A 12046-nucleotide genomic window follows, 5' to 3' on the forward strand; every position below is an offset into this window, starting at 1 on the left:
TTGTGTGGGTAAGGTATGAATTTCTATGATGTTTGAACCACTGTATTCTTGGATCTCTTTGTTACCGCATTACTATAACTAATACACTTCTTAAAGTCCTTATTTGTTACTCTGCCCTCATAGCATAGGGCAACCCAGCTTCTTGTGACGGAGATTATGGAAGTGCTTTGTAAACTGTGAAGTGTTCCACACATGAGAAGTCTGAATGTGATTAGTGCTTTCCTAATATTTTAACAGAAAAATGGGATCTAAGTCAACTATACTGATGTAGCAGAGACTGATGCTAATAATTACATCTAGAGGGGGCATGACGGTTTAGACATCATTTTCCACACACTGTATTCTTTTTAACCTTCATCGCAATCCTGAGTGGTAGGTTTTTTATCTTTACCCCTGTTTTAAGGATGACGAAAGGGAATCTGCCAAACTTGCTCAAGGCCTCACAGCTTGTCAGGTGCCTGAGCCTGACCTTTCCCTCCTTGTTGTTCTGGGAGGAAACAATGAAGGACTGTTTTAGCTCTAATCAATTTTGCACCAATCAGGCTCCAAAGGGTCCCTTGAGGGGATAGGAAAACAGGTTTCACCCAAGGCTGCTGATGCTGGCAATGTGATTTGTAAGAAGCGTTTAAATTTGGGGACCTAGTTGAACCTGCCTACCTCACGAGTCTGTTCTTAAGAATAAGAGGGAGATATTCTTTGGTGTTTCTACTTTGTGGTAGATGGCTAACAAGGAGTCCCTCCTTTCCTGTATGTTAATTTGTTATAGGTTGAATCATGGCTGCCTCCCCTCCCCCGCATAGGTAGGTTGACTATGTTGGAGTCCTAACCCCCAGTACCTCAACATATGACCTTATTTGGAGAAAGGGTCTTTATAGAGGTAATCAAGTTAAAATGAAGTCATTAGGGTGGGCCCTAATCCACTGGTGGGCCTTAAAAAAAGGGAAATTTGGACATAGAGATAAGGACTTGCACACAGGGAGAACTCATGTGAAGATGAAGGGATGAAGGCAGAAATTGGGGTGATGCATCGACAAGCCAATGGACACCAAAGATTGCCAGGAAACCACCAGAGCCAGGAGAGAGGAATGGAACAGATTCTCCCTCACAGGAAGAAAAACCCCAGATGACACGTTGACCTTGGATTTCCAGCCTCCAGAACTGTGAGACAGTACATTACTGTTGATTAAGCCACCCAGTTTATGGGACTTTGTTGTAGCGGCCCTAGCAAACTAATACCACACTCCACTCTTCCTAACAAGAGGTGGAGTCAATTCACCCTCTCCTTAAATCTAAGCTGGCTTTGTGACTTTCTTTAGCCTATAGTATGTGGCAGAAATCATGTATTGGCAGTTCTGGGCTTAGGTTTAAGATGCCTAGCAGCTTCCAACTTTACCCTCCAGGAAGCCAGGCTGCCATGTAGTAAGAAGTCTAGGTCATCCTGTTGGAGAGTCACATGCAGAGAGAATCCATTTGGACTATTCCATGCCCAGCCAAGCTTCCAGTTGTTGTCCTTAGTCAACGTCACATACAGCAGAAGAACCGTCTAGCTGAGTCCAATCAACCCAAAGAGTTGTGAGAAATAAGAAATCATTGTTGTTTTAAGCTACTAAGTTTTGAGGGTTGTTTGTTGGGTAACAATGGACAACTGAAATGTATTTTGGCAAGTACTCCAGCACCTCTGTCACTGTTGAAAGTTCTCCCAAGAAAGAAGGATGTTCCAAAGATACTGGGCATCCCTGAAACACGACGAAGGTCCCCAACAATGGCCTATGTATTTTTTGTGAACTTACTGTTTGTTTGGCACACAGCTCTGGGTCCACTCACCTTCTGATTGTACACAGTACCCTGATACCAGCCTTCTTCACTCTCCATTGCTGTGGTGTGGATGGGATTGACGTCAGGGTTGGGCATGTGATTTAGGCCCAAACAATGATATGTGATCCAGTCAGAGCCAACTTGGTATAACCTTGGCTTTTTGCTCAGACAACTGAAAGAAATGTGGACTTGGGCTGTGAAGATGGAGCTGCTTGCAGCCATCTTGCTGCTGCAAGAAACAGAGATAAGAGATGAGGAGAGGAAGACTACGTCTTGGTATTTTTTGAGCCTCTTGATACCAGGATCTGTCATACCATTGGAGTTTTTGCTTCTGTGAGCATATAAAATTCCTGTTTGCTCACACCAAGACAACGTGAGTCGTTTCCCATCATTTGTAATCCATCAAGTTCATAATGATGTTCTTATTTAATATTCACAACTCTTTGGAGTAGGTACTACTTATTAACCCCATTTTACAGATACGGAAACTGAAGCACAGGGAAGGCACGTAGAAGCAGAATTCAAACCCTGGAAATGTAATCCTGAGAGCCCACTCATAGACATTTTGCTTTCCTTGGTGACGGGGAAGGATTCACAGAGGAGGGTGTGACATTTAACTCCAAGGGAATACATGGGCTTGTCAGGAGCAGGGAGGAAGGCTTCTAGGTGGAGGGAATAGTTCGGACAATGACAAGGCCTTTTTCTGCTGAGAAGAAATCTCAACTGGAATTCACCATACACGTGCCCTACAGCCTATTGTGGAGGAGAAACTGTTCTGTGATGTGACTGCTGCCAGACCCACCAGATAGATCTGGGCTAAAACAGGAAGTGCTTCCTAAAAATCCCCTCAGAGAGCTCTCCCCTTCCTCTATGCCCCAGATGTGCTGGCCCTGGAACAGGCCTTTGCCCTACCAAGCACATAAGGCTTTTCCCACTGTCTGGAGCGAGTCACGTATCAGTACCCTTATCTTTTCTGCCCCATTCTATATATAATTCTTAGGGCCTGCCATGTTGCCCAGAGAATATCCATGTCATTTTGCTGCTGCCCACGAGAAGCCTCATGTGTAAATTCCCTTACGTTTGCCTGGGGAAAATTTTCCAACACCTGAACCCAAGTGGGTCCCTTCTGCAGGGGAGCTTCAAATTCCAGTACTGCTGGGACGCCTCTGTCCTCCTGGTCTCAGGACCCATGAGGACCTATGCTCTGTCCTGGGGCCTGTGGGTCCCCTGTGGAGTCTGGGTTAGGTGAGGCACTTTCCTCAGCCTGAAAGACAGTTCAGGGCAAGGGCCTGGCTTCCACTGAACACTTGCACTCCTAGAACTGGGTCTCTATCAGCCCCAGGAAGCCCTGGAGATGCTTACAGGGTTAAATAGAAGGCAATTGTCAGAGACCAAGGGCTCCCTCCCTTTACACCCTTAAACTAGAACAAATGAAAAACTGTACAGGGACCAGAGCAGTGCTTGCAGAACCTCAAACCGAAAACAAATAATTTTTATTATTGATCTTTTTTTTTTTTAAGGAAAAGAAAGTGACCCTCGCACTTGTATTTGCTTCGGTTTTTATTCGAGGATGAGGCAGTGGGTGCCAGTGAAAGATATTTTCTTAAAGAGGCTATTTCCACTGACAGCCCGTGGGCCGCGAAGAGACAGGCTGTGGCGATTTGAGTGCCCCCCTACCCCCTGCTGTTGCGGGTCTGAGATTGATTCTAGGAGGCTAGGGGGCCGGGTGGTGGATACGGCAGCGCTGTTGGGGAGAAAATGAGATTGGCGGTGGCCCCAAACCCTGGTCTGAGGGAGTGAAGACAACTCTGGGACGAGAGAGGTGCGCCCCTTCCTTTCGAAAGGGCGATTCCAAACTCTGCGGGTAAACTGAGGCCCCCGTCCTAGCTCTGTTGGATGCCTGGCAGGAAAGCTCGACCTTATGTTTTGCCCAGCACAGGGTGGGCAGGGCTGGGTCCGCTCCTTTTCTTTCCAGGATGGGTGGGGACGTTTGGCGCTCAGCTTGACTGCAGTAGAGGGCTGTGGGGCCCTGGTGGGAAGCGCCAGGCTGGGGATCCGAGGCCGGGGCACCATGGTCCTCGGTCCCGGCGGCCACCAGCTTCCCCGCCTCCGGCGGGGCGGGCCCGGGGAGGAGCTGGGTGCGTTCCCGCCCCGAGGCGGAGCGGGGGCCGGGCCGGAGCGGACCGGGCGGGGTGGGCTGGGGACACTAGGCGGAGCGGGGCCCCACACAGGCCGCGGCGGCTGGCTTGGGCCCCTACGGTCCCGGTGGCGGCTGGAGGAGGAAGCCAGGCGGTTGAAGAAGGAGGGGAGGCGGAGGAGGCCGAGGCTGGAGCGCCGCTCGCGGCAGACTCACTTCCCGGGCTCAGCAGGGAAAGGTACGGCGCGCCGGCTCTCCGGCCCCAGCCCCCGGCGCCCGGCCCTCGTTGGGGGGTCGGCAGGGTCTGCGGCAGTTACGCGGGGTGAGGGCCCCGGAGCAGCCCCGAAGGCTCCGCCGGCCCGGAGCTCCGGCAGCCAGCGCGGCGCTGGGGCCGGAGGGCTAGGTGCGCGGCGTTCCCCGAGGCTTGCGGAGAGCTGTGGGCGCCGCGCCCACCTCGCCGGCGTCGGGGGAGGCGGTGGTCGGGCCCCAGGGACCGTGATCTCGGGAGGGGGCTGCGCGAGCCCGGGCAGCGCGCCGGGGTGGAGGGCAGGCCGGCCCCTGCGAGCTACGTGCGGCTGGGGAGCGCCCCGGGCGCTCGGCAGGCGCGCTCCGTGGGCGCAGACAAAGCCGGGCGCCGACGCCCCGCGACGACTCGGGCGGTCCAGAGGGTGGGCGCTGGGGAGAGAAGAGAAGGCTGCGGGGCGACGGCTGGGACACGGGTTGAGGCTGGGCCGCCCTCCCTCCGGACGTACGGGTGGTCTCCTCGCGGGCGCTGGGGTGGGGAGCAGCTCTCTCCAATGGGCCAACTAAGGGCTCACGGGCTGCGCCAGGCTTGGTGATAGCCACACTCGGAAAGGGATAGTGTGTTGAGAGCTCACTTTGGGGGAGGGGCTGAGGGAGGTCACTGCTCTGAGTTGGGGGCTGAGGCCCTGATGGAGCGGGTGAGGGTCCCGTGGACCCCTTCCTAGCTTGCACCAGGATGGGGCACCGCCTGATGAGGTAAGCACAGTGGCTGGACCGTATGGTAAGATGTGTCCACAGGTTGTTTGCAGAACCTGCTGGTGCTGGCACATCCCATGCCAGCCCGTGGGAGGGCCACTTGTCCAAGCAGTGAAACAAGGCAGGTGCCTCAGGGGTCACTGGAGTGGGCACGAATGGAGGGTGTAGGCGTGCATCTGAAAATGTGTACAGTGAAGGCCTCACATTTGCAGTCTGCCTCCTTGGCCCCCCTTCCTCTCTTCTTCTCCCTTGTTAGGGGTAGGAAGCATCCCAATTCCTGCCACAGGCCCATGCCTCCACTTGGGCCCCAACGTGGTCCGCTCCAAATCCCCCTTTCTTCAGTTACTTCTCTCTCTAGTGTGAGAAGTGGCTTCTTTCCCCCTTAATCATTCACAACAGTATAAGAACATACTTTGGCGCCCTCCTCCATCCCCACCCCCATTTCATAGTCCCCTTTTTGCCTTCGTTCCTCATTCTCCTCCAGCAACAGACCCACTTCTCCACTCCTCACAGCAAAGCTTCTCCAGAGAGCTGTCTGGACTTGCTCCTCGGAAGCACATCCCTTTGGTTCCTCAGCCTACTTGACCTGGCTTCTGTCCCACCACTTCACTGAAACTGCCCCAGTCAAGGTCTCGAGTGATTCTCTTCCCACCCCACCACGTCTTCCTTGACCTCCCTTTGTCTTGTTGGTCATTCTCTTCTTCTAGAACCAATAATCTCCCTTGGCTTTTCCTGGTTTTCTTCTCTTTCCCTGGCTAGTTCTTTCTTAGTCCTCTTTGGGGACAACTTCACTCAGCTCCAAATGTTGGGGGATCTCAGGGCTCTCTCCTCAGCCCCCTCCTCTCTCCTGGCTCCCTTCTCTTACATACCCCACCATGTTCTCATTCTTTCTTAGGATTTTTAAAACCAAGCATTCATTTACAACAATACAGATCCTGAATGTACATCATTTTCATTCTCATGATTTTAAGTAGCAAATTTTATCCCTAGCCTCTCTGTCCAACCACCCATCTGATGATTTATGGTGTCCTGGATGTGTCAGAGGTATGAAAAACTTCACACAGTTGAAACAGAAGCCTGACTGCACTCCTCAAACATGACCGTCCTCAGGCCTTCTCATCTCAGTAAACCCACCCAGCTTTAAAGACAGGAAACAAGGTGGCATCAGCTCCCCGCTTTGTCTCCCTCCCCACATCCAGTCCAACGGCAAATCCTTTTGGTTCTTTCTGCAAAATCTATCTCAGACCTGTTCATCAAACTCTGACTCCACTTCAACCGCCCTCGGCTACTGCCACAGGCCAAGCTACCTTTTATGTCTTGCCTGAATGCTGTAGTAGTTGCTGTCTGCTTTCCCTAAGTCCGCACTTGCCCTCCTCTAATCCATTTCAACAGAGAAGTATTTAGGAAAATATTGATTAGATAATCTCATTCCTCTAAATAGCCCTCCATAACTCTCTGTTGCACTTGGAATAAAATTTCAAAACTTTCCCATGGCCTCTCAGACCCTCCATGATCTGGGCCCTTTTGACCTTCTCCAGCCTTGTCCCTTTGCATTCTTCCTGTCAGCCACACCTGAATCACTTTGCCTTTGAACTTTCGAAGACTTTTCCTGCCCTAGGGCCTTTGCTTGTGCTATTTTCTCTGCGAAGAATGTTCTTCCAGAGTTTTCTACTGGGCTAGCTTGGCTCCTCCTTATTTTGCAGGTCTCACCTTAAATATGCCTTTCTCATATGCCTTCCCAGTCTTGGTAGAGGGTCCCTCTCTGTCCTGTAATTCATCACAGCACCTGCTTTACTTTCTTCCTTATATTTATCACAGTCCGTAACCATTTGTTATAGTTGTTGTTTTACTTCGTCCGGCTTCTCAAGGGTTAGAACCTTGACCAAACGGCCCACTGCTGTATCTGGAGCATCTAACACAGTACCTGGCATGTAGCTGCTGCTCAGGAAATCTTGCGCCAGGTAGGAAGGTCTGGGCTGGGCTGGGCTGGGCAGAAAGAGGTGGGTATTGCCATCAGCTCAGGAGTCCCCTTTAAACCTCAAGTGACAATGAGGATTTTAATTTTTTTTCCACAAAAGCAGTTGTGCAAATGGCTGCAAGAATCTGAGGGGGCCAGTCGGGTGTGGAAAAGGGAAGTGAAGAAGGTACAAGTGTCTTGAAGGCAAGCCCGTATGCCTAGGGAGAAATTGGGGACCTGGGGGATGTGGAGTGGTGTGGGTAGCTGTGGGTTGGGAATAAATGACTTCCTTTGCTTTCTTTGGTGGAAATCCAGGCTGGGTTAATAGAGGGGTGTGTGTGTTCGCTAACTCAGGAGATGAGAGTGGCCCGGGCAGCTGGGGATTTATTTCAAGCTACTCTCTTGGGTGACTGCTGGGTGCCTAGCCTTGGGGGACAGGGAGTTGAAAGGGAAGAAGAAGCTGGGGCTGGGTATCTCTCTATAGACCCTTGTCTTTCTACCTACAGCTCTCCTCTTTGCATAGAGGAACCAGCTGAGAATTGAATTGTGTGGCTGGTGCTCTCAGAATGGAGGGCTGAGAGCCAGGAGACCTCAGATCTGGGAGGGAGGGGAACTGGGTGCTGGCCAGGCAGACTGGTGATGGACCAAGATGACATTGTGAGGTGAGCACTGAAACTAGGGGATGGAGGTCCAGATCTAAAATTGGGCTGGCATGCCTAGGAAAGTCTTTGAGCTCGGACAGGTGGGAACAAGGAGGGTATCCTGGGTGGGAGAAATCAGGCAGAGGCCAAGAGGCTGTGCCAGGGCCCTCATCTATTCAGTGGGTGCCAGACAATGTTCTAAGGACTGTGCAAGTATTAACTGCTTTAATCATCTTAACAGTTCTCTAGGGTAGGTCTTATTCCCATTTAACAGACGGGAAAACTGAAGCACAGTAATCCAACACAGTAGCGACAGAGCGAGGATTTGAACCCACTCAATCTGGCTCCAGAATCCAAGCTCTAAAGCACCTCACTCTACTATGACTCTCGTGCCTCTCAGATACGGCCCAGCTGAAGTTGTCTTAACAAACAAGTGGGTTTCCCAGACTTCCTGAGGTGCCTGGCCTTGGGGACTGGGGAGGTAGGAAAGAAGTCATGCCCTCTAAAGTAGAAGGGGTCCTTGCTCAGAGTGGGCAGCTGAGTTTCTCTGCTTCATGTACTACCTTTTCTTCCAGGAGGGCCGTAGGCCCAGGCCGAGTAGTTGGGTGTTATGCACATTGTGATTTCAGGGTGCTGGGGAGGTCAACTGCTTCTGGTACAAAACAACTCTCTGCTTGAGATGCTACCATTACCGTGTTTCCCTGAAAATAAGACCTAGCCAATCAGCTCTAATGCGTCTTTTGGAGCAAAAATTAATATATTATATTATATTATATTATATTATATTATATTATATTATATTATATTATATTATATTGACTGGGTCTTATACTAAAATAAGACTAGGTCTTATATTAATTTTTGCTCCAAAAGACGCATTAGAGCTCATTGTCCGGCTAGGTCTTATTTTCGGGGAAACAGTAGAATGTCACCCCTCTGGGTTTAGCGTTGCCTCACTTCTCTCTTTATCTCCCTCCAGAGAGCCAGGGAGGTCAGGTAGGAGCTCTGCAGATAAACTGGCCTGTTTTGGATTCCATCTAGGATATCGTGAGGTTGAATTTCACACTTGGCCTTGGGAAGCCTGGATGGGGGTCAGGGTGGGGTTGGGTTGAATGTGGGAGCTGAGCTAGGGGAACAGAGAAATGGGACCTGCTGAGAGCTTAATGTACTTCACTGGTGGCCCTGTCCTTACCTCTTTTAGTCTGTCTGTAAAATGGGATTAGAGAGGCTTTTTTCCCTTTTTCCCCAGAGGTTGTGGAAGCTGGGAACTCCTTAAGGTTACGTGCTTGAGTGTCTTCTTACAGACCCAGTGTGAAGGACTTCCCATGGGACACCAGCCCTGAGGAACGGGGCCAGGAAGGAGGGAGCCAAGAGGAAGGTGTGGCAGCCCTGTCCTGCGAGGCTTTCCTGTTTGGTCATGAGAATGCCTCTGGGCAGGTGACTTGGGCTCCCAGGGGCCTGGCTGGCTGGCCGAGTGAGGATTTGCTGAACACACAAGGATGGAATCTCTTTGTTCCAAATTCTGAACCCTAGAGTTTAAGGGATCTGCTTTTCTATCTTGACAGATTCTGCCAGCCCTCCAGGAAAAGAGGGAGGCAGAGTTGGTGGCTTCTCCTCTGCATTTTGGGAAACTGAGGCACAGAGTAAGGACATTGCTGCTGGAAGCTCAACTGGTGCATGGGTCTGGCAGGGAGTATGCAGGCGGCTTAGCCACGCTGCCCAAGTCTCTTTCTGCTGCTTTGAGGTGAAGGTTGTGGCAGAGCCAGAAGCTGGCAGGCTAGAGCGGAGGGTGGGCTTCTTGACAACTGGATGCTGGGCCTTGTTACCTTTGGTCATCATTTGGCATCTCTAATGCCCTGGCTTGGTACTCACAGCCACTGGGAACACAGGACAGGATCCCCACTCTCTAAGAAATAAGAGTGAGCCATGCTGGGTGTGATATGATAAGGTGCAGTTCAGACCAGCGTCCTGGAGGAGGAGGTAGTGCTTTTAGAGGGTCCTGAAGTCTTGGGTGGCTTTGGCTGACTGTGGTGATGATGACATTCCCAAGACAGAGGGGAAGCCCAAGCCTGAAGAAGTGGGTTAAAGCCAGGCTGGGGAAGGCCTTGACTGCTAAGCTGCTGAGTCTGGACTTGATTCACTAGGCACCAGGGAGCCATTGAAGGTTATAGGCTCCGGGTGCAATGACTTGATTGGAACAGTGGCCTATAAAAGTGCTTCTCAAACTCGAACATACACAGGGATGACCTAGGCAGCTTGTTAAAATGCAGATTCTAGTTCAGCAGGTCTAGGGTGGGGCCTGAGACTCTGCATTTCTAACAAGATCCGGGTGGTGCGATGTTGCTGGCCCACGGGCCTTCTTTGTGTAGCAAGGGTTAAGGCTGGCAACTTGAGGGCCAGGCAAGTGCAGGTCGGGTGGGACCTGGAACAGGCAAAGAGGCCTGTCCTGGCTCCTATGGACTGTTTGGGGAGGTGCACGGACTGCTTGTATTGGACCTGAGGTGGGAGCAGGGCAGAGGGGAGTGTGTAGAGGGTGTGGGAAGCAGGGGGCTGCTCTACTGGTAGGTGGGGCTAGGTGAGGGGTCTCTGGGGCCTTGGGTCTCAGGCCAGGACACAGGCTTGATTTCCGGGGCACCTGACTGTGAGGAACTCACAAGATAACGGGAGGGTATCTTAGGTAACGGCCCCAGGGCAGGATGACAGGCAGGAGGCACATAGGGCATCTTATCTTTGCCCACAGCTGAACCCAGCCCTGTGGGTAGCTGATCTGGGGTGAGCACTCTTCCTCTAGCCATTCACGGTGGGGCCAGGGAGATTGGGTAAACAGCTGACTTCAGCCCGACATGCCATCTTCTAAAAGCCCCCAGATTCTACTCAGCCGCTGAGCTGTACCCGGCGTCCTTTACCCCAGCCTGTGTGAGTCCTTGTAGCCACTGCCGATGGTTACCTGAGCCACTGTTGGGATCTTCTCCCACCAGGACCCGTCCCTCGTACACCTGGACGTGGGAAGGCCCAGATGCTTCTCTCTGCTCTGCCTCTGGCTGGGCCACTACAGGCAAGTGACTGCTCCCTGCTTAGGCCACAGTTTCCTATAAATTGAGGGATTTAGTCCTTGACCTGGGGAGGAGGGGAGAGGGTCATAGGGTTTGTTGGGGTGGGGTGGGGCACTGCTTCTTCCCAGAATGGCAGCTTAATACTCTTTAATTTTGGTTTACTATTAAAACTTGAATGCTAATGATAGAGTAGAATGAGCAATTTGCATGGAAGAACTGTCTAGCTTGCTTTGGGGTCTCCGAAGGTCCCTCGTTCTCTGGGCTCAGCATAGCCTGGGGAGTGGTATCTGAGGGCACTGGAGAGATGAGGTCCCTCTAGACATTGGCAAGATAGTCGGCAGTCATCTCGCCCAAAGGAAAGTGGGAAGGGCAGACACGAAGGCAAAGGTTCTGCAGCCCTGGGCAGTGCCAAGAGGGACTCTCAGGCTAAGTTCCCCAAATGTACCACATACCTTATAAAAGGTCCGCAGGGCCCAGTGCCTGCCTGTGTGGCATTTCTCAAAGACTGTTCTGAGAAACCTCAAGGGTTCAGAGAACAAATAAGGATAGGAACTGGGAAATTCACTCCACTGCTGGGTGGGAGATTCAAAATGCTTTTAAGAGAATTAAAGGCTCTGACAAGTCCTGCAGAAAAGAAATTATTTGATGTTTCCCAAATTGATTTGACCATAGAGATCTTTTTTTCTTTTTTTAAATACTTCCTAATAATATCCCACTGACCAGGAAAACACCCGGGGGGAAGAGTTGATGTGGAAGGATGCTGCCCCACAAAAGACCATAAATGAGTGATGGGTGGGCCCAGAAGTGCCAGGGAAGGAAGGGAAGGTGGATGGATAGCTTCTTGGGGGAGGTGGACTTGGTAGGATGGGTACCATTTGGAGGGTCAGTGGAAGAAAAGGGCACTGCAGAGGGAGGGACAGCCTGGAGAGGACTGGGGCCCAGAGCCAGCCCTGGGTTCTTGTGGCAACCGTTCGGCTTCACTGGGTGGGTGAGGAAGGGACCTCAGAGGACCTGTCTGGTGCCTAAGACTCAATGGTAACCAGGCCCTGGTCTTTGGGATTCTGGGAGTGCCTCCCACCCCACCACTCCTACCATCTCCTTGCTCTACAAATTCTCTCCCAGCTGTTCATCTCGGAGAGCAGGGTTGTGACCTCTCAGTGCCTCAGTTTCCTCATTTGTACTGTGGGAATAACATTATTTCCCTCGTAGGGTCATTGTGATATCGAATATCTCTATTGGCTGCTCTTAGTGTGACTGACATGGCTGCAGGTAGTGTCTCCAGGAGGGACCCAGGGAACGGGACAGTGGTCAGAATCATGAGAGGCACAAAAGCCAGCCGAGAGCATGATGAGGCTTGAGGTGGGTCCTAATTAGACCAGAAGAGTTAGCTTCTGGAGAGGAGAAGAAAAGTGTGGGCGAGGGGAGCCAGGACTGACTTCCTAGA

The 12046-nt window shown here is 51.7% G+C and overlaps 1 protein-coding gene across 8 annotated transcripts in view; it reads left to right on the plus strand.

Moving 5' to 3' along the window:
* The first annotated feature begins 3973 nt into the window (after window positions 1–3973).
* The window catches only part of SMOX (spermine oxidase), a 35090-nt gene continuing 27017 nt past the window's right edge, over window positions 3974–12046 (plus strand). For 3 of the 8 annotated variants that reach the window (XM_019733802.2, XM_019733803.3, XM_019733799.2), the window contains exon 1: window positions 3974–4190. The gene's annotated coding sequence lies outside the window, so the exon portion shown is untranslated. Of the gene's footprint in view, window positions 4191–10527; window positions 10605–12046 lie in introns of all 8 variants that reach the window. The other 5 variants (XM_074317229.2, XM_074317231.2, XM_074317232.2 and 2 more) reach the window with 5 other exon arrangements.

Source organism: Rhinolophus sinicus, chromosome 13 (genome assembly GCF_057876585.1).
Source record: "Rhinolophus sinicus isolate RSI-liver-muscle chromosome 13, RSI-T2T, whole genome shotgun sequence".
Lineage (NCBI taxonomy): Eukaryota > Metazoa > Chordata > Mammalia > Chiroptera > Rhinolophidae > Rhinolophus > Rhinolophus sinicus.